Source organism: Elephas maximus, chromosome X, assembly GCF_024166365.1.
Source record: "Elephas maximus indicus isolate mEleMax1 chromosome X, mEleMax1 primary haplotype, whole genome shotgun sequence".
Classification (NCBI taxonomy): domain Eukaryota; kingdom Metazoa; phylum Chordata; class Mammalia; order Proboscidea; family Elephantidae; genus Elephas; species Elephas maximus.
In genome coordinates, this window is record NC_064846.1 from 175,140,601 (window position 1) to 175,162,074 (window position 21,474).

Below are 21,474 nucleotides of genomic sequence, written 5' to 3' on the forward strand. Positions count from 1 at the left end.
AAGATTTGAATCTCAAATGTGTCCAAACCCCTTTGCCTCTCAGCCCGAAAAGACCACATGCCCAAGTCAAAGGAGGAAATGAGCCTCAGATCTCCAGAGGCTGTTCTTGAAAAATAACACTGTAAGCCCACCACCACAGAGATGTCTACAAACATCACACACGTGGCTCCCCAGTGACCCTGTCCGATGCTCTCAGATGGATGTTACTGACAGATTGCATCATTATGTCCTTGCAGACAGATTCCCACTGTGGACACCTCCTGATGAGGAGAGGCTCTGACGTGTCCTGCCGTGTGCCATCAGGGAACTGCCTGTCACTCAATGGAATGCCCAGTAGACAACTTTGCATTTTGAAAACCTAAATTCCTCCTGTCATGACCACGGGCCATGTCTGTTCACAGACACCATGAGAATAACTCTGTTTATTTTTGTAAAAAGAAATGTTAAAAAGTCAAAAAGAGATAAATAGCCCGTTGGTGATCGGCGGCATCTCTTTAAACCTTACCTTCCTATTTGGAGTGAACAAGGGTGTGATTTGACTCTACTGGTATGTTTTTGGGGAGCCCTGGTGGCACAGTGGTTAAGAGCTATGGAGAGCTAGGTCGGCAGCTCAAACTCACCAGCTGCTCTTTGGAAACCCTATGGGGCAGTTCTACTCTATCCAATAGGGGTGCTATGAGTCAGAATTGACTCAACAGCAATGGGAGTATGTTTTGGGGGCCCTGGTGGTACAGTGGTTAAGAGCTCAGGCTGCTAACCAAAAGGTAAGCAGTTCAAATCCACTAGTGGAATCGACTCAATAGCAATGAGATTAAAAAAGAAAAAAACTCCCATCGAATTGATTCCAACTCATAGTGACCCTATAGGACAGAGTAGAACTGCCCCATAGGGTTTCCAAGGAGCAGCTGGTGGATTCAAACTGCTGACCTTTAGGTTAGCAGCTGTAGCACTTTTAACCACTATGTCACAAGGGTTTCCATAAGGGGTTAGTAGGTTGTTTAAGGAGCCCTGGTGGTCCAATGGTTAAACACTCTGCTGTGAAGCACAAAGTTGAAGATTCAAGTCCAAACTGTGGTTCTGCAGGAGAGAGACCTGGCTATCTGCTCCAGTAAACATTTCCATAAAAAAAACAAACCTGATGCCATTGAATCGACTCCAACCCATAGCAGCCCTATAGGACAGAGTAGAGCTGCCCCATAGGGTTTCCAAGCTGTGACTGGTGGATTTGAATTGCTGACCTTTTGGTTAGCAGCTGTAGCTCTCAAACACTGCACCACCAGGGCTCCCAAGTAAAGATTACAGCCTAGTAAACCCTATGGCACGGTTCTACTCTGTCGTATGTTGTCACCATGAGTTGGAACCAACTCAACAGCACCTAACAACAGAAATATGCTGTTCATACCATGGAATGCCTCGTGTTTGTTTGTTTTAGCAATCATCATGTTTTCTAGGGAGGGCAATGGTGTTTCAGTGGCAGAATTCTCACCATCCACACAGGACCCCCGAGTTCCAATCCCAGCCAATGCACCTCATGTGAAAGCCACCACCTGTCTATCAATGAAGGCCTGTATGTTGCTGTGATGCTGAACAAGTTTCAACGGTGCTTCCAGACTAAGACTAGGAAGAAAGACCTGGCAATCTCCTTCTGAAAACAGGACTAGACAGTGTTTCATTCCATTGTGCATGGGGTCACCATGAGTTGGGGGCTGGCTTGAGGCCAGCTAACAACAGGTATAAATAATTTTGCAAAGTATATAATTTGTTTTATCCTTGATCTAGAAGTCATTTTCAGAATAGTTAAGAATTCCTAAAAATCAACATCAAAAAAAATTTTTTAAAAACCTGTCAAGTGGAAAAGTGGAGCAAAAGGCTTTGAAAAGAGTATAGGCGAAGATATCTAAATTTCCAACAATCATGTGAGAAAGGCAAACTTCATGAGTCATGACGGAAATTCAAAATAAAATCATGGAAAATTCTCTGGTGATATCCACCAAAACCGAAGAGATGCATTAACTCTGACCCAGCATTCCAAAAAGATTTATGTTTATACCTCCACACACATAGGAGCCCTGAGTGGGAGAACGGTTAGGCACTCGGCAACTCACAGGAAAGCTGGAGGTTTGGGTCCACCCAGATGTGCCTCGAAGAAAGGCCTGGTAATCTACTTCTGAAAGGTCACTGCTTTAAAGATGAAAAAGAGAAGAAAACCCTAGGGAGGACAGTTCTACTCTGTAACACATGGGGTCACCATGCATCAGAGTGGACTTGATATGTGTGATATATCATACATATTATATACTATACACTATATATACATATTTAATATCCACCAACTGTCACTATGGTGGCTTGTGTGTTGCTATGATGCTGGAAGCTAGGCCACCAGTATTTCAAATACCAGCAGGATCACCCATGGTGGGCAGGTTTCAGCAGAGCTTCCAGACTAAGACAGACTAGGAAGAAAGGCCTGGTAGCCTCCTTCCAAAAATCAGCCAATGAAAAGCCTATGGATCACAACAGAACACTGTCTGCCATAGTGCTGGAGGGTAAGCCTCCTGGGTTGGAAGGCACTCAATCTACCCAGTGACAACAACAATGGACTCAAGCATGTCAATGATGGTGAAGATGGTGCAGGACTGGGCAACGTTTAATTCTCACATACTTAGGTCGTCATGAGTTGCAGCTGATTCGATGGCAACAAACAACATGGATGCACTGTAATATAAATCTTATTAAAATGAGTAACATCCATAATGATTTCAGCTATGTAAAAATGCACGTGGTTGTGTATGTCTTTGTGTTCACCCGTAAGAAAACAAATGGAAGTAAATTCAGCAATATATTAATGATGCTGTCTCTGGGAGTGTGTTGTTTTTTCTTTCCTTTCTACCATTTTCTAAAACGCATGTGGTACTTTATGATTTATAAACTTTTAAGAAACATGGTTGCTATGAAACAGCTAAAAACGGGGGTCCATTTTTTGACAGCTTGTTGTTGTTGTTAGGCACCATCAGGTGGTACCAACTCATAGTGACCGTATTTACGATGGAACTAAACACTGCCCGACCCTGCACCATCTTCACAATCATTGTTATGCTTGAGCCCATTGTTGCAGCCACTGTGTCAGTCCATCTCATTGAGGGTCTTCCTCTTTTTTGCTGATCCTCTACTTTACCAAGCATGATGTCCTTCTCCAGGGACTGGTCTCTCCTGATAGCATGTCCAAAGTACGTGAGATGAAGCCTCTCCATAGCTGCTTCTAAGGAACATTCTGGCTGTACTTCTTCCAAGACCGATTTGTTCATTTCTCTGGCAGTCCAAGGTATATTCAATATTCATCGCCAATACCATGATTCAAAGACATCGATTTTTCTTTGGTCTTCCATATTCAATGTCCAGCCTTGACATGCATATACCATGGTTTGAGTCAGGTGTACCTTAGTCCTCAAAATGACATCTTTGCTTTTTAATACTGTAAAGAGTTCCTTTGCAGCAGATTTGTCCAATGCAATGCGTCTTTTGATTTCTTGACTGCTGCTTCCATGGCTGTTGATTGTGGATCCAAGTAAAATGAAATCCTTGACAACTTCAATCTTTTCTCTGTTTATCATGATGTTGCTCATTGGTCCAGTTGTGATGATTTTTGTTTTCTTTATGTTGAGGTGTAATCCATACTGAAGGCTGTGGTCTTTGATCTTCATCAGTAAGTGCTTCAAGTCCTCTTCACTTTCAGCAAGCAAGGTTGTGTTATCTGTGTAAGGCAGGTTGTTAATGAGCCTTCCCCCTATCCTTTAATCATCATGATCTATCTAGCTATACATTCATCTACCTATCCATGCACAAACTATCCATCATTCCATCTGTCCATGTTTATCTCCATCCATCTATCCATCCATCCACACACCAACCCACTCACCCACCCACCCACCCATCCATCCATCCATCCATCCATCCATCCATCCATCCATCCATCCATCCATCCATCCATCCATCCATCCATCCATCCATCCATCCATCCATCCATCCATCCATCCATCCATCCATCCATCCACCTACCCATCCACCGACCAACTGACCAACCAACCTATCTATCTATCTATCTATCATCTATCTATCTATCTATCTATCTATCTATCTATCTATCTATCTATCTATCTATCTATCTATCTATCTATCTATCTATCTATCTATCTATCTATCTATCTATCTATCTATCTATCTATCTATCTATCTATCTATCTATCTATCTATCTATCTATCTCCCTCTCCCTCCCTCTCTCTCTCTCTATCATCTGCCTATCTATCTATCCATGTGCCCATTCATTGGTACATCCACCCATCCATCTATTACCTCTCCACCCACACACCCACCCATCCATCTATGCATTGAGCAGTAGGAGGTGTAAGATGATAGCTTAGTGGTTGTTTGCCCACATTCTCCTACAACTAAGGTAACGAAAGACAAATAAAAGCACAGACAGAGATTTCAGAGCCCTGGCAGCAGCTGCAATGTTGGAGAACAGAGGTGAGACCCGAATCAGGTGAGAGACAGAGCGGGGACAGCAGAAAGTCTGAGATTCACTGGCTACCAACACCCTACCTGCTGGTTCAACTCACTGCAGTCATTTCGGGACGTGGACACAATGTGGACTGGGTCTTCACGTGGCATTGTCACCTTCCCAAGGGAACAAAAGAAGTCACAAGATGAATACATCTGTAATACATTCATCTTGCGATGGGACGTTTTCCTGCTGTATCACATGGTTACAATAAAGGGCACACCATCTTGCTTAGTACCCTTAGGGTAGCAGCAAATGGCAGTGAGGGGACTCACATATATTTGTAAAGGTTGACATCAGTCCCCAAGCAGACATCTGCAAAAAGTTTGACATAACCCCTAATGGCAAATGACAGGATGTACCCTGTACATACAGTCACAAATTGAATCATTTTTTACCAAGAAGTGACATCCAGGAAACCTGAGCCAATCACCAACTCTACACAGTGCTGCTTATTCAGAAAGTCTCCACTGGGATGGACTTCATTTTTGAGATGACTTCACCCTGTTCTTATGCTTAAAACAATATAGGAAAAAAAAAAAAAAAAAAGTGGCTGCGCTACAGGGAATGAGCTGCAAAGAGAAATATCCAAACGGGCATAATCATATTTTTATACATGAGATTCAGGTTGATGAAGCTATCCCTGGCACTAGCTACTTTGCCTTTTTTTTTTTTTTTTCCTTTTCACAGTTTTCTAAAATGCATGTGTTAATGGCTCAATTCTTAAAGTGTTCAGCTGCTATCTGCCAGGTTAGTAGTTCAAACCCACCCAGCGGCTCTGTGCGAGAAAGATCTGGTGATCAGCTCCCATAAAGATTACAGCGTAGGAAACCCTACGGGGCAGGTCTACTCTGTGACATGGAGTCACAATGAGCTGGAATCGACTTGACAGCATAGATCAAAAACAACAACAACCCAAAAGGATATTTACATTACTATCAATATATAATTAATGGCATTGGTTTATACACACATAGGAGCCTTGGTGGTGCAGTGGTTAAGAGCTCGGCTGCTAACCAAGAGATCGGCGGTTTGAATCCACTAGCCACTCCTTGGAAACCCTGTGAGGCAGTTCTAGTCTGTCCTGTAGGGTCGCTGGAAGTCAGAATCGACTCAACAGCAATGAGTTCTATGAACATTCTATGGGTGAATAGGTAAATGAATGAATTTCAGATACTTTGATCGGCATGTTTCTATTAATTTTTGAAGAGAAAAGAGGTTTACAAATGTGAAGACGATTTATGTGTCAATATTCAAGAGTCTTTAATGCACATATGGACATGAGAACTTTATAAATTAGTTGAATGGAAAAAAAGATCCCACTGGGATTTAGTTAACAGGTTGAGAACCAGAATAAAATAATGAACATATTGTGAGCAATTTGAGTTCTTGGCCAGGAAAGAGAAGATCAGAAACAATATATCCCTCCATAAAGTCCTGCAAAATATATTACTTTAGAGAGGAGTCATAAAAAATTAAACACTGGTCTTCGAAATCAGATAGGTTTCTGTTCATTCCATCTCCTAAAATTTCTGTCTCTGGGTTTTGGATAAGTCATTAATCTCTGTACAACTCAGTTGTTTGTCTCTGCCAAGCAGGAAGGCTCATGGATTCCTCATGGAGTATTAGAAGACGTGCAAATTAAATAAAATATGTAAAACCTTGTAGAGCGATTACTGAGTGGGAGCTATGATTAGACTTAGTATCCCGGTTGGTCCGATCTGATGCAATATTTTGTCAAAAACACCATCATGCAGAGTAAGCACATTAGCACTAGATGGGTGACCTTGGTTATTTTCCGAGGGTCCACCTGTTATTGGCTGACTGATTCTGAACCAACGGTTTAGCTCTGCTGGGTCTCATTTTAGGAAGTTCCCTCATTTATGACATAAAGGAGTTGGACAAGCTTGTCTCCAATGTTTGCATAAACTGTAATGATACACGTTTTTATGATCAATGTTCTCCAATAGGAGACCACTCAACTGAATTTGAGCTTTTGACCAGCACTGTTGGTGTTAGTTCCTGATGAGTTGGCTCTGACTTACGGTGACCTTAGGTACAACAGAAGCAAACCTTGCCGGGTCCTGCACCATCTTCCTGATTGCTGGCATGTTTGAGCCCATTGCTGTGACTATTGTGTCAATCTGTCTCATGGAGGGTTGCCCTTCGTTTTTGCTGACCCTCGACTTTACCAAACATGATGTCCTTTTTTAGCAATTAGTCTTTCCTGATGACCTATCCAAAGTAAGCAAGTCAAAGTCTCTCCATCCTTGCTTCTAAGGAGCCTTCTCGTTGTATGTCCACTTAAACTGCTTTGCTCCTTCTGGCAGCTTTCAGCACTAAACCAACCAAAAAACCAAACTCGATTCCATCAAGTCGATTCTAACTCATAGTGACTGTATAGGTCAGAGTAAAACTGCCCCATAGAGTTTCCAAGGAGTGGCTGATGGATTTGAACTGCTGACCTTTTGTTTAGCAGCCATAGCACTTAACCACTACGCCACCAGGGTTTCCATTCTCAGCATTAGAGGAAGTTTAATTCCAGTCTTAACCAATTAGCTGTTTTTTTCCTGAGGCCTTGGACTACATTTTTAGTCTGAGTTCCTACTGGTTATACTATATCATGGCATATCTTAAATCCCTCGGATTTTACACAATAATCCCCAAAGTAGAACTTGCATTGTGTTTTCTCTGGGCGCACAAGCGTACCACAAATGCTACATCAATCATTTGAAAGGAAGAAGAAACTATCGATCTTGTTTAATGCCACTTCCTCCACTACTTTTATGAATTGCTCCTGAATTTGTTAATTGTTTTTTAAAGAAGAGAAAGTAGGGGAGAAGAGAGCTTTAGAAGATATCTGTATTTCACCTGAGAAGAGAACACTGAACAAGTGAATGTCATAAATCTTGATCTCAGCAAAGCCTTGTCAAGTTTGCGAATCAAATTAGAATGCTAGTTGGGAATACTTTAATTAAATATAGCTAGGAATAAGGACTGACTATCAGGTAAATTTCACGGGTTCAGAATCAAAATAACTACAGACAAGCGCCAAACAACCTAAGACTTTTATAGGGAGACGCTGAAGGAGTGTGTATTTCAAAGAATGCACAATATAAGAACATGGTTAAAATTTTAGGTAACTTTGATTTAGAATAATGTGCCAGGTCTTTTGGAATGTCAATATAACACGCATTGGAGCCGAATCTACAGTTATGCGCAGACATGGGACTCTGTTTTCAGGTCAAGTCAAGAACATCCTTTTAGAAACTGCATGTCTTAATTTCTTAGTTGTCTAGTATGTAGTATATGCAAATAATTATCTCTCCCACACAAGGTACCCACCACCCTTTCTGACCCTGAGACAACCCGTTTTCATCTACAGTGAATCATGTTGCAATTAGTCACCTTCAAGTCAATTTCAACTCATGACACACATCTAATCGACAGTTCCAGGCTACTTTTCATAGTGACTCTATAGGATGGAACAGAATTGCCCCTTAGATTTTCCAAGGAGCAGCTAGTGGATTCGAGCTGCCGATCTTTTGGTTAGCAGCTGAGCTCTTAATCACAGGGCCACCAGAGCTCCTCAGACTACTTTATTTTAGTATAATTTAGTGATGTTTAGTTTTTGGCTCTGAAAAAATAGAACATGATTAATTCTGGCTTGTTTGCATCCTTTCCTCTTTTGACTTTACCAATCATCCTGCTTCTACCCTCCTCCCCCCAAAAAAAAGGGGGGAAAAAAAAAGCTTGCTTCCCTTTCCATCAATTCCTGCCCAAACACAACCCCCAAGCACCAAACATGAAAACTGCAAATGGCTCCTTAGATGATAAAGTTAGGTTTGCTGTTGGTTGCTGGGTGCCATCAAGTCGATTCCAACTCATAGCGACCCTATAGGACAGAGTAGAACTGCCCTGTAGGGTTTCCAAGGCTGTAATCTTCACAGGAGCAGGTCCCCAGGTCTTTCTCTCATGGATATCTCTGGGCAGGTTCTAACTACCCACCTTTCAGTTAGCAGCCGAGTGGCTAAACCGTTGTGCCACCAGGACTCCTTACGGTTACCTTTAGGGTATCCAAGTACACTCATATGTCAAATACCAGATTTTTAAAATGCCTTCATCAAGAGATTGACACCTAAGGGGATAGAAAATGAAAGCAACATCCCCTATAAAGAAATTTTATCTTGAATAGAATCTGTTAAAACCAGACCAATAATACACTATTTCTATAGGCTGAAGTTCAGGCACAGAGATAGCTGCGTTATACGTCTCCACGTGCTGTAATGCTATTTATTAAAATGACATTCAGTGTATGCTATCACGTATATGGTCATTTCCAGTTATTTATACATGTGCATAGGTACAGGTGTAAGTATGTATGTACATATGTGTGTATATGTGCGTGTATGCAAAATTCAAAAAAGCTATGCGAAACATTTGTAATCTGAAACATAAATCTAGAATTTCAAATGCAAATCACGTCCAGACTTTCTCTCACAAAATAGCAGAGAGAGAGAAAAAAAAAAAAAACCTTCACCTGCAGAACACAGATTTTATCTTCTCTGTGAGCTATATAAGTGAACAGGACGTTGCAAACACCTTAGGATGTTAAAGAACAATGCCTGGGTGGGGCCCGTGGTTAAGTACTCGACCGCTAGTGGAAAGGTTGGTGGTTTGAACCCACCCAGAGGTGCCTCGGAAGAAAGACCTGCCGATCCGCTTCCAGAAGGTCACAGCCTTGAAAACCCTGTGGAGTGCGGTTCTACTCTGATGCGTGTATGGGATTGCCGTTAGTTGTAACTGACTCGACAGCAACAGCCTATGCTAAGGGAGAGATCTTGCTGTACTTCAGACCAAACACTAATGCTGTTTGTGGATATCAATATTAGTATTAATATTATGGAGTTTTGACACCTCCCTCGATATACATGCTCATTGCCCCAAAACTTTACCATGAAAACCCCCACAAGAGCATGGGTCAATATACAGTAACAAGAGATAATTTCTCAGTTTCATTCTGTGTAAAAAGCTTTAGTCAGAATTAAGTTGTTGTGAAAAGATACGGAAGACAAACTTTAAAGACGTTGGACAGTTGAGAGGATTATAATCGCTATTTCTCACGAGGGGTGACATGTACATGAGGGGTCTTATTCCCAGTGGACACGTAGCATTCCAGAAAAGCAAATACAGAAATGAGACGTTATCACTGGGGGTTGGAACCAGGTCTTTGCAGCTGTTTACTCACGCTCTGTGACAGCTATTCATTCTTCCATTTAAAACTTATTTATATTTATCTCTAGAGCCCTGGTGGCACCGTGGTTAAGAGTTTAGCTGCTAACCAAAATGTCGGCAGTTCGAATCCACCAGGGGCTCCTTGGAAACCCTATGGGGCCGTTCTTACTCAATCCTACAGGGTCACTATAAGTTGGAATCAACTCGACGGTAGCAGGTTTGGTTTTTTTGGTTTTATATTTGTCTCTAGATGGTGTCATACAATGTTTACAAGACAGTCTCACAGTGGAAAGAAAACTAATTTTTAGTTAGGCTCATCAAGCCCTTGTTTAGTTGTTTAGGTAAATTGAAATTGCTTACATGGTGATGTAATTCCTATACTTCCATGTGTTCCTTCTCCCCAATTTTTATAACGAACACTCACACATACAGAAGTACACAAAAACACACACATACCACACATAATAGGGCAATACAAAGTGGGATATTGGAGAGTCTGTGCATAAATTTTTATCTATTAAGGTAGAAAGTTGGATGAATTGATTGATGTTGACCAATAAAATATGTAACTGCATTTTTTATTTCATTTCCTTAAGAATACACAATTTTTCCCTCTTAAGGTTTGGAATTACTCTTGAAAGCCCATGTTGTTGCTGTTGTTGGGTGCCAATGAGCTGATTCCTACTCATGGTGACCCCATGTGACAGAGTAGAACTGCTCCATACTGTTTTCATCTGCTGTAATCTTTATGGGTCAACAGCCATGGAAGCAGCAGTCGAGAAATCAAAAGATGCATTGCATTGGGTAAATCTGCTGCAAAGGTCCTCTTTAAGGTGTTGAAGAGCAAAGCTGTCACCTTGAAGGCTAAGGTGCGCCTGACCCAAGCCATGGTATTTTCAATCGCATCGTATACATGTGAAAGCTGGACAATGAATAAGGAAGATTGAAGAAGAATTAGTGCCTTCGAATCGTGGTGTTGGCAAAGAATATTGAATATACCATGGACTGCCAAAAGAATGAACAAATCTGTCTTGGAAGAAGTACAACCAGAATGCTCCTTAGAGACAAGGATGGCGAGACTGCGTCTTACATACTTTGGACATGTTGTTAAGAGGGATCAGTCCCTGGAGAAGGACATCATGCTTGGTAGAGTACAGGGTCAGTGGAAAAGAGGACGACCCTCAAGGAGGTGGATTGACACAGTAGCTGCAACAATGAGCTCAAGCATAACAACGATTGTAAGGATGGCTCAGGACCGGGCAGTGTTTTGTTCTGTTGTTTATGGGTTCACTATGAGTTGGAATCGACTTGACAGCACCTGATAACAACAACAACAATCTTTTTGGGAGCAGATTGCCAGGTCTTTCTTTTGAAGATCCGCTGGGTGGGTTAGAACCATCAGCCTTTCAGGTAGCAGGCAATCGTGTTAACCATTGCACCACCAGGACTCCTTGGTAATAATATAGTGAAATGATTTAACATGAAGTTTGTTGCTGTAGAGTTTTCAATGGATGATTTTTTGGGGGAGTAGATCTCCAGGCCTTTTTTCTGAGGCACTTCTAGGCGGTCTCAGACTGCCAGCCTTTTGGCTAGCAGCTGAGTGTGCTAACAGTTTGCACCACCCAGGGACTTTAGTTCAGTAGGGTTGTTGTTGTTGTTAGGTGCCATCAAGTTGGTTCCAACTCATAGCAACCCCACGTACAACAGAGGGGAGCACTGCCCGGTCTTGTGCCATCCTCACAATTGTTGCTATGCTAGAGCCCATTGTTGCAGCCACTGTGTCAATCCACCTCATTGAAGGTCTCCCTCTTTTTTTGCTGACCCTCTACTATGGCGCCAACTAAGGATGAGTCAAATTTAGTGGCTTAGGGGGAAGGAGAGAATGAAAACCACACTTTGGTTACGGAGCATTTTGTTCCTATAGATACCATGGATCAGTAAGGAGGAACAGCCAATCTAATTGTTTATGAGGCCGAATGGGAATTAGGAATGTCTGTGCCTGGGCTAAAGAGTGCTGGTGGTGTATGGTTAAGTGCTCATCTGCTAACTGAAAGGTTAGCAGTTCAAGCCCACCAGCTGATCTGTGAGAGAAAGATGTGGCAGTCTGCTCCTGTAAAGATCACAGCCTAGAAAACCCTATAAGGCAGTTCTACTGTGCCACATGGGGTCACTATGAGTCAGGATAGATGTGAGGGCACCCAACAACAACAACAACTAATCACCTTTGCGAAGGTTGCAGAATAGTCCTTCTGGCTCCTATGAGAATGAACTTCAGCCTCTCATTATCTGGTCGCCTTGGGGATTCATAACATTTATTTAGAAGGCCATCTTTTTTGGGGCAGCTGCAATTCTTCCATCAATCAAATTTTTAAAAAAAATCTCCCAAATGAGTCTTTGGCAAAAGTTCATGTATCTAAACCCACTTTCTGCTTTGACCTCTGTCAATCACCTGGATAATATCCAAAGGGAAGAGTCCTTGAGTGTCACAAAGCCTTCACATACTCAGCTGCATCTGAAAGATTGGCAGTTCAAGCCCACCCAGAGGAACCTCGGAAGAAAGATCTGGTCTTAAGCTTCCAAAAAATCAGCCATTGAAAAACATATGGAGCAAAGTTCTACTCTGACACAGATGGGGTCACTATGAGTCGGAATTGAATGGAACTCACCTGGTTGGTTGGTTGGTTAGGAGTAATAGGAGTCCCTGGGTGGTACTAATGGTTAACATAAAGGTTGGAGGTTCAAGTCTACCCAGAGGCACCTCTGAAGAAAGGCCTGATGACCTACTTCTGAAACATCAGCCATAGAAAGCCCTGTGCAACACAGTTTTGTTCTGACACACGTGGGCTTGCCATGAGTTGGACTCGACTTCAAGACAATTGGTAAACCTATCCCTTTCATAAGAAAAAGGGGAGGGTTTGAGAATTGTGACTTCCACAATCTTTTCCGGGTCTAAATTTCAGAGATCTAAGTGCCTTGCGTGGGTCTAAAATACGCCCTTTTATGTGTGTGCTATAATGCCAGATTCATTTTCATTTCACTAATTTCCACTGATCAATTCATGTCAAACCAAAGTAACTATTAAATCCTGCTGGTTGGTGTTACTATACACCTTTTGATTTATCTCAGGTGTAGACTATCAGTGCAGACCTCTAAGCATAGTTTATAATTTGAAGGTAACCACTTAGAAAGCTAACAAACCTTCCCATCAAAATAAAAAACATGAAAAACAAAAAGAAACTGTAAATAAAATATCAACAATAATGAAAGAAGTGAAAAGAAACCCATAAACAAAAAGAACTCAGCACAAAAAGTTAAGCACAGCAAAGACAATGTCAACACTACAAAAAAAAAAAAAAAAAGCCAACAAAATGACAGCAGTAAAAGCATACCTATAATTACAATAAATGTAAATGGCTTAAATGGACCAATACAGAGATAGAGCATGGCAGACTGAATTAAAAAAAAAAAAAAAAAGCACAATCATCTATATGCTGTCTACAGGAGACACATATTAGACACAAAGACACAAACAAACTAAAACTCAAAGAGTGGAAAAATATACATCAAACAATCAATAACAAGAAAAAGAGCAGGATTGGCAATATTAATCTTTGACAAAATAAACTTTAAAGCAAAATACACCAAAAAGGATAAGGAAGGACACTATGTAATGATTAAAGGGTCAATACACCAGGAGGACATAACCATAAAACGAAGCTAACAACAGGGCTCCAAAATACATAAAACAAACTCTAACACCATTGAATACAGAAATAGACAGGTCCTCAATAATAGCAGACTTCAACACACCACTTTCAGTGAAGGGCAGAACATCCAGAAAGAAGCTCAATGAAGACACGGAAGATCTAAATGCCACAATCAACCAACCTGACCTCATAGACATATACACGATGCTCCATCCAACAGCAGCCAAATATACATTCTTTTCTAGTGCACAGGGAACATCCTACAGACTAGACCACGTCTTAGGACACAAAGCAAGCGTTAACAAAATCCAAAACATCAAAAGAACACAAAGCATTTTCTTTGATGACAACACCATGAAAGTGGAAATCAATAACAGGAATAGCAAGGAAAAAAGAAATCAAATACATAGAAACTGAACAAAACCTTACTTAAAAGCCAAGAGTAATAGAAGAAATCAAGGAAGGAATAAAAAATTCATAGAATAAAATGAGCCATTCTCTCCTTCCTTTTCTGAATTGTTCCTCTCCCTCTAATGTTAACTCACTGCCTCCTATGTTTCCTATCTAATTTTTCCATTTGCTGTTGTTTGACTGCCTTTGGAGCCCAGGCGGCACAGTGCTTAAGAGCTCAGCTACTAACCAAAAGGTTGACAGTTTGAACCCACTAGTTACTCCTTGGAAACCCTAAGGGGCAGTTCTACTTTATCCTATAAGGTTGCTATGAGATGGAATTGATTCAAAGGCAAATGTTTTTTTTTGTTGTTGTTTTGTTTTGTTTTTACTGCATTTATGATGTTATTTACCTAGCCTTGTGGCATTTACGGAAACTCTGTTGGCATAGTGGTTAAGTGCTACGGTTGCTAGCCAAAGGGCCGGCAGTTTGAATCTGCCAGGCGCTCCTTGGAAACTCTACAGGGCAGTTCTACTCTGTCCTATAGGGTCGCTATGAGTTGAAATCGACTCGACAGCACTGGGTTTGATTTTTGGTTTGGTGGCATTTACGGATTGTTTAATGACGAGTTATATAAAAGTGACTTGGGATTTGGAGCTTGGAAAGACCTGCGTTTGATAATTCTGTTAGTTTGCTTTTCTTCTTGTGTAATCTTGGAATGGCCTTTTGAGTTTTCTAAGTCTGTTTCTTATTTGCAAAATGGAGGAAGCTATCTAACAGTGCTGAGGGTTAAATTAGTTAAAATACTAACAGAAAAAATTGTCACCTCTGTACACACGGGTTTGCCATGGGCTGGAACCAACTTGAGAGTGACTAACAACAACATCAACAAGCAACATGTTCTCTGGAGTTGGACCCTCTGGGACTAAATCTTGGCTCTGACAGTAATTATCAGGTGATTATCCTAATACAATTCTGTGGTGCACAAGTGCCTCAACTTTCTCGTGGAAAAATGGCCCAACCACTGCATGGCAAGGCTTTGTCTTATGCACTTTGGACATGTCATCAGAAGTGACCAGTCCCTGGAGAAGGGCATTGTCTTAGTCATATAGTGCTGCTGTAACAGAAATACCACAAGTAGATGACTTTAACAAAGTTTATTCTCTCGCAGTCTAGTAGCCTAGAAGTCCAAATTCAGGGCATCACCTCCAGGGGAAGACTTTCTCCGTCCACTCTGGAGGAAGGTCCTTGCCATCAATCTTCCCCTGGACCAGGAGCTTCTCTGTGCAGGAACCATGAGTCCAAAGGACGCACTCTGCTCCTGGCACAGCTTTCTTGGTAGTACCAGGCCCCCCATCTTTCTGCTTGCTTCTCTCTTTTATATCTCAAAAGAGATTGACTCAAGACACAATCCAATCTTGTAGATTGAGTCCTGCCTCAGTAACACAACTGCCACCTATTTGACCTCATTAATGTCATAGAAGTAGAATTTACAACACACAGGAAAATCACATCAGATGACAAAATGGTGGACAACCACACAATACTGGGAATTGTGTCCTAGTCAAATTGACAAACACATTTTTGGAGGGCGCAATTCAATCCAAGACAGACGTCAAGCTTGGTAAAGTAGAGGGTCAGAGAAAAAGAAGAAGACCCTCAATGAGATGGATTGACACAGTGGCTGAAACAATGGGCTCAAGCATAACAACGATTGTGAGGATGGTACAGGACCAGGCAGTGTTTCATTCTGTTGTACAAGGGTCGCTGTGAGTTGGAGCCAACTCCACAGCACCTAACGACAACTTCATGCAAAGTTTACACACTTACTCTTATTCCTTACCATTGTTCTCACTACCAATAATTAACGAAGTGTCTGAACATGTAAAAAACACTGCATATACTAGAGTCCTGCCTTTCTTATTTTTTTCCTTCTGGAATGTACCGTATTCACAAGTTCTTAGTGAAGACTGGAGCAGAGCGCAGACCAGACACTGTTCTAAAAGAGTGGTCCATAGGCATTCATTACTCACAAAACCAGGTAGGGATGACTAGAACAGCAAACATCCTTATCAGTCTAGATTCCTGAAGTTAGGCTCACATCCCAGGGTGTGACCTTACGATCACATCCATTCACTCATGCATGTCCCACTTCACACCATGGAGCCCCTCTACACTAACACTCAGCCGAGTCTTTGTGCCAAGCAGCATGTACGGAAATCACGTACGGGAAAGGAGTGGTAAAAGGTAAAAACACAAAAACCAAATCCATTGCCACTGAGTCCATTCTGACTCATAGTGACTCTATAGGACAGAGTAGAACTGCCCCATAGAGTTTCCAAGGAATGCCTAGTGGATTCGAACTGCCGACCTTTTGGTTAGAAGCCATAGTACTTAAGCACCATGCCACCAGGGTTTCCACTGCACCACCAGGGCTCTTTAATTAAAGGTAAATCAAAAGCCAAACAAAACCCGTTTCCTTCTAATGAAATCTGACTCATAGCGACCCTATAGGACAGAGTAGAACTGCCCCATAGGGTTTCCAAGGAACCACTGGTGAATTTGAACTGCCAACCTTTTGGTTAGCAGCCATAGCTCTTAACCACTACACCACAAGGGTTTCCAACAGGAAGCAGATTGCCACATCTTTTTCCCATGGATCAGCTGATGGGTTCGAACCACCAACCTTTCAGTTAGCAGCTGAGTGCTTTAGCCACTGCACCACCACAAAAAAAACCTATTGCCGATTCCAACTCATAGTGACCTTATAGAACAGAGTAAAATTGCCCCATAGGGTTTCCAAGGAGTGGCTGGTGGGTTCGAACTGCTGACCTTTTGGTTAGCAGCTGAGTTCTTAACCACTGCACCACCAGGGCTTCTTAATAAAAGGTAAAAGGCAATAGTGACAGAGGCATGCCCTCATGAAGGTAATGGACATTGTTCATTGTCCCTGTTTAGAGTGGATGGCTATCTCCCGACAGCTATTCTAGACTTACTGGAGTCAGAAACAGTACGTTCTTCCCCCCTTACCCTACTAAGGTAGCTTAACAGAGTTCTGGGTTTCTTCCTGGGGCAACCATCTCCCCCTAAGCCAATACTTTGTGTCCATTAGTAGTTAGGGAGATGGTGAGAGAAATTTTAACACATCTATGCGTCCAGCATCTTCTCTGAAGTGGGATTACTAGACGGGATGGTTAAGAGTGTGTGTCACATCAGCTGGGCCATGATTCTCAGTGGTTTGGCAGTTATTATGCAGTTTGGTGGCTATGTAATGATGTAATCACCTCCGTAATGAGATCCGATACAATGTCATCACCTCCATGATGAGATCTGTGTAAGCAGCCAATCAGTTGAAAAGGAGTTCTCTTGGGGCTCTGGTCTGCATCCTATATTGGTGGACTTTCTGGCAAAGCTCTCCAGCCTTTGCTTGCTCTGGATACTGCAGTTGGCACCTGTTCATCTGACCTAGGCTTCCTGGGACGTGAGCTAGCAGCTTACCTGCCAATCCTGGGATTCGCTGGCCTCCTCAGCCTGTGAGCCAGTGGACTGCTATCTGACCTGCTGATCTTGGGATTCACCAACCCCTGCAGCTACGTAAGTCAGGGGAAGCCTACACTCTGACCCACAGACTTGGGACTTTCCAGACTCTACAACTGTGTGAGCCGTTTCCTTGATATAGATCTCTCTGTATATATATTTATACGCTTCACTGGTTTTGCTTCTCTAGAGAACCCAGCCAAAGACACTATATTTAGATTTAAATCACAAAATAATTATCGTCGTAGAACTGATGTGGTAGTGTTTAGAAAATTACAATTTTTACATTTTGCTCTTTCACAAATTACCCAGCAGTGGTGGGAATAGTCCCTTTCTCTCCAGAGACTACATTGCAAATTTATAAGTGTCTCACATGTAAATTCCATTATCTATATTTAATGTTCATTCTGTGATGCTCCCCAGGGGAACAGCAAGTGAGAACAACAAAAATGTAAATCTCATAAAAAAATAAAATTTGGAGCTCAAACAGACGTTATTTCCTCTCATCCGTTTAATTTGTTTTACATAAATATTTTCAATTATCAGTGTTCGTTGTCTTTCTGTAACTGATGTGCTTGAAGTTATTACAGCTGTTTCTTCACTATGGGTTTTATTTCCACATTTAACCTTCTCAATAGAAGGATAATCCTGAAGTATGTGCAAAATTCTACGAAATTCAAATATGGAGCGTGACTTCTATTTCTGATGAAATGGGAGGAGGATAAGCTGAAATAAATATTTAGTTGTCTCTAGAGGTTTGTAAGGAGCTACAGAGCCTTGATGATTAAGGGGTTGGCTGCTATCTGAAGGGTCGATGGTTCGAACCCACCCAGTGACTCCTCGGGAAAAACCCGGCCATCTCCAACGTAAAGATTACAGTCTAGGAAGCCTTATGAGGCAGTTCTACCCTGTCACATGGGGTCTCTATGAGTCAGAATCAACTCGATGGATCCAACAACAATAGCAGAGGTTTGTATGTTGTCAAGGATTGCATCGTGTCCCCCCAAATATCTGTCTATTGGTAGGCCATAATTCCCAGTAGTGTGTGATTGTCCACCATTTTGTCATCCAATGTGATTTTCCTATGTGTTGCCAATCCTAACCTTTATGATGTTAATGGGAAACCCTGGTGGCTAAGTGGTTAAGCGTTTGGTTGCTAACCAAAACGTTGGCAGTTCAAATCCTCTAGAGGCTCCTTGGAAACCCTGTGGGGCAGTTCTACTCTGTCCTGTAGGGTTGCTACGAGTCAAAATTGACTCGACGGCAATGGGTTTGGTTTTTGGTTTTAGTTTATGATGTTAATGAGGCAGGACTCAATCTACAAGATTAGGTTCCGTCTTAGGTTAGCCTCTTTTGAGATATAAGAGAGAAGCAAGCAGAGAGACATGGGGACTGCATACGACCAAGAAGCAAAAGTCAGGAGAATAGCAAGTCCTTTGGATCTGGGGTCCCTGCACTGAGAAGCTCCTAGTCCAGGGGAATATTGATGACAAGAACCTTCCCCTGGAGCTGACACAGAAGGAAAGCCTTCACCTGGAGCTTGTGCCCTGAATTTGGACTTCTAGCCTCCTAGACTGTGACAGAATCAATTTCTGTTTGTTAAAGCCACCCACTTGTGGTATTTCTGTTATAGCAGCGCTAGCTAACTAAAACATATGCCTGTTTCAGATCAATGTCCAATTCCTTCCTCCCTCATCCTTGGAAAATGTTTGTCTCCACCACTTTTCCACACTCCTGCCATTTCTCATTCTCTACCACCTTGTGGATAATGACAAGACTTGCCATCACTGACTCCACTCTCCCTACCCTTACACACATTCATGAATTTCCTGCTGCTCTCAGTTACTGTAATTCTTAATTGTGCAATTTCAAAGACTCTGAATCTGTTGAAGTCCATAACATGGCAGCCACCAGGCAGTTACACAAGCTTAGTAAGACAGCTGTTGATGAGTTCTTTTTTTCTCTTTATTTCTTTCTTCTTCTTCTTCTTTTTTTTAATAATACAGTTGTCTCTCTGTATCTGAGCAGGGCTGGTTCCAGGACTTCTACAGATACCAAAATCTATGGGCACTCAATCCCTTATATAAAATGGTATAGTATGTAAGTATACTTTAAATCATCTTTAGATGACGTAAAATATCTAATACAATGTAAATGCTATATAAATAGTTGTTGTACTGTTTAGTGAATAATGACAAGAAGCCAGGCAAAAATGCTGAAACACCAAGTGCTGGAGAGAGACTGAGGAGCTGTGAAATGGTGGGAGGCTACAGCAGGGGATGCTGCACATCAGTTAATTCCCGTGGATTCAGCGTAGTGCTCAGAGGCAGCAAATTCAAGTTTTCCTTTTTGGAACTTTCTTTTTTTTTCTGAATATTTTTGATCTTCAGTTGGTAGAATACATGGAACCTGTGGATATGGAGGGCCAACTATATTTTACTTTTTGTGGTTGAAAATATACACAGCAGAACATACACCCATGCAACAATTTCTACATGTACAATTCAGTGACATTGATTACATTCTTCAAGTTTTGCAACCATCCTCACCCTCTTTTTCTGGGTGGCTCCTCCCATTAACATAAACTCGCTGCCCTGTAAGCTTCCTATCTAACCTTTGAGTAGCTGTTTTCAATTTTATCCCACGTAGATAGTTCTACAAAAGAGCATAATGCTCAAGGCAGACTTTCATGACTAATTAAGCTAAAGTATTGTTTGGTTTAAAAAAGACATCAGAAGATATTTTTGGTTTAAAGTTTAAAGATTATCTCATTTCAATAGTTTTGGGGATTCATCCAGCCTCCATGGCTCCAAAAGGTCTGGATTACATAAGAATTTTTTTTTTCTCATTCAGTCATCATCTCTATTCATGAATGGCCTGAACACAAGTGGGGATAGGTTGTGCTGTTTGGCTAATGATGGCCAAAAAGCTCCCTTAAATTCCGGAGTTAAAATCAAGCCCACCATATTGGCAGAAAATCTTGCTTCTCAAGTGTTTAGTCTTCAAACTGGTCAGTGGTGACTGAAAAGAAACAGGAAAGTGTCTTGCAAGAACGTTTTCAAAAGAGATCAAGAAATGGGCCTCCCTCTACCCCATGTGGTCTTATCTCAATTCTTGAAAGAATGCAAGGATTCTTCTCTTGAATGGTGCTTTGCCCAAGTGGCGGCAGGAAAGCTTGTTTTATTAGTTTAATTGAAATGAACTTGCCTCTGCTGTTTTATCAAGCTGTCACGTTTTATAGGGAACTGGAGATCTTTGGATGCATGCTGCAAGAGCCTAACATTTTACACAGTACTCTACACACAGACTCTCCCCTGCCCCCAGTATTTAAAGATCATCACAGCCATCCTTATCCAAACCATGTGAATGATAGCAAGCTGTTTAACTTGATATTTAAAGCCCCTTCATTTTGGCTTTATTGTGCTGAATTCCTAAAAAGAAAAAATACTTGCAAAAGAATTCTGAATTTATATATGGAAAGAGAAAGCACAACTCAATTTAGTTTTTCTAGAAAATGATTGATATTTACATAATCACCAAGACCGACATTATCTGCCAGCCAATAGGGTAATAATGAGATAGCTCCAAGCTCTTCCCTTTTCCAAACAGCATCCCTATATAAATATTGTCTTTGTATGGGTTGTGAATCCGTGAGGAAAATAATATTGGCAAAAACATAGTACATTTATTTTGAATTGTGAGGAATTCAGTTCTCTCCATTTTAAACATTCTGATATTTATAATCTGGAAAACAATGCATTCTAGGGACAAAACCAAACAAAAACTCCTTGCTGTTGAGTCAAATCTGACTCATAGTGACCGTACAGGACAGAGTAGAACTCCCCCATAGGGTTTCCAAGGAGTGGCTAGTAGATTCAAACTGTTAACCTATTGGTTAGCATCCAAGCTCTTAACCACTGCTCCACGGAGTGAATATAATTGGCAAATTCCAAAACCAAATTAATATGTAATTGAATTTTTGTACATGCAAGACACTGAAAGTCTAAATTGTCAAAATTTATCTTCTGAACAATTCAGTGGCATT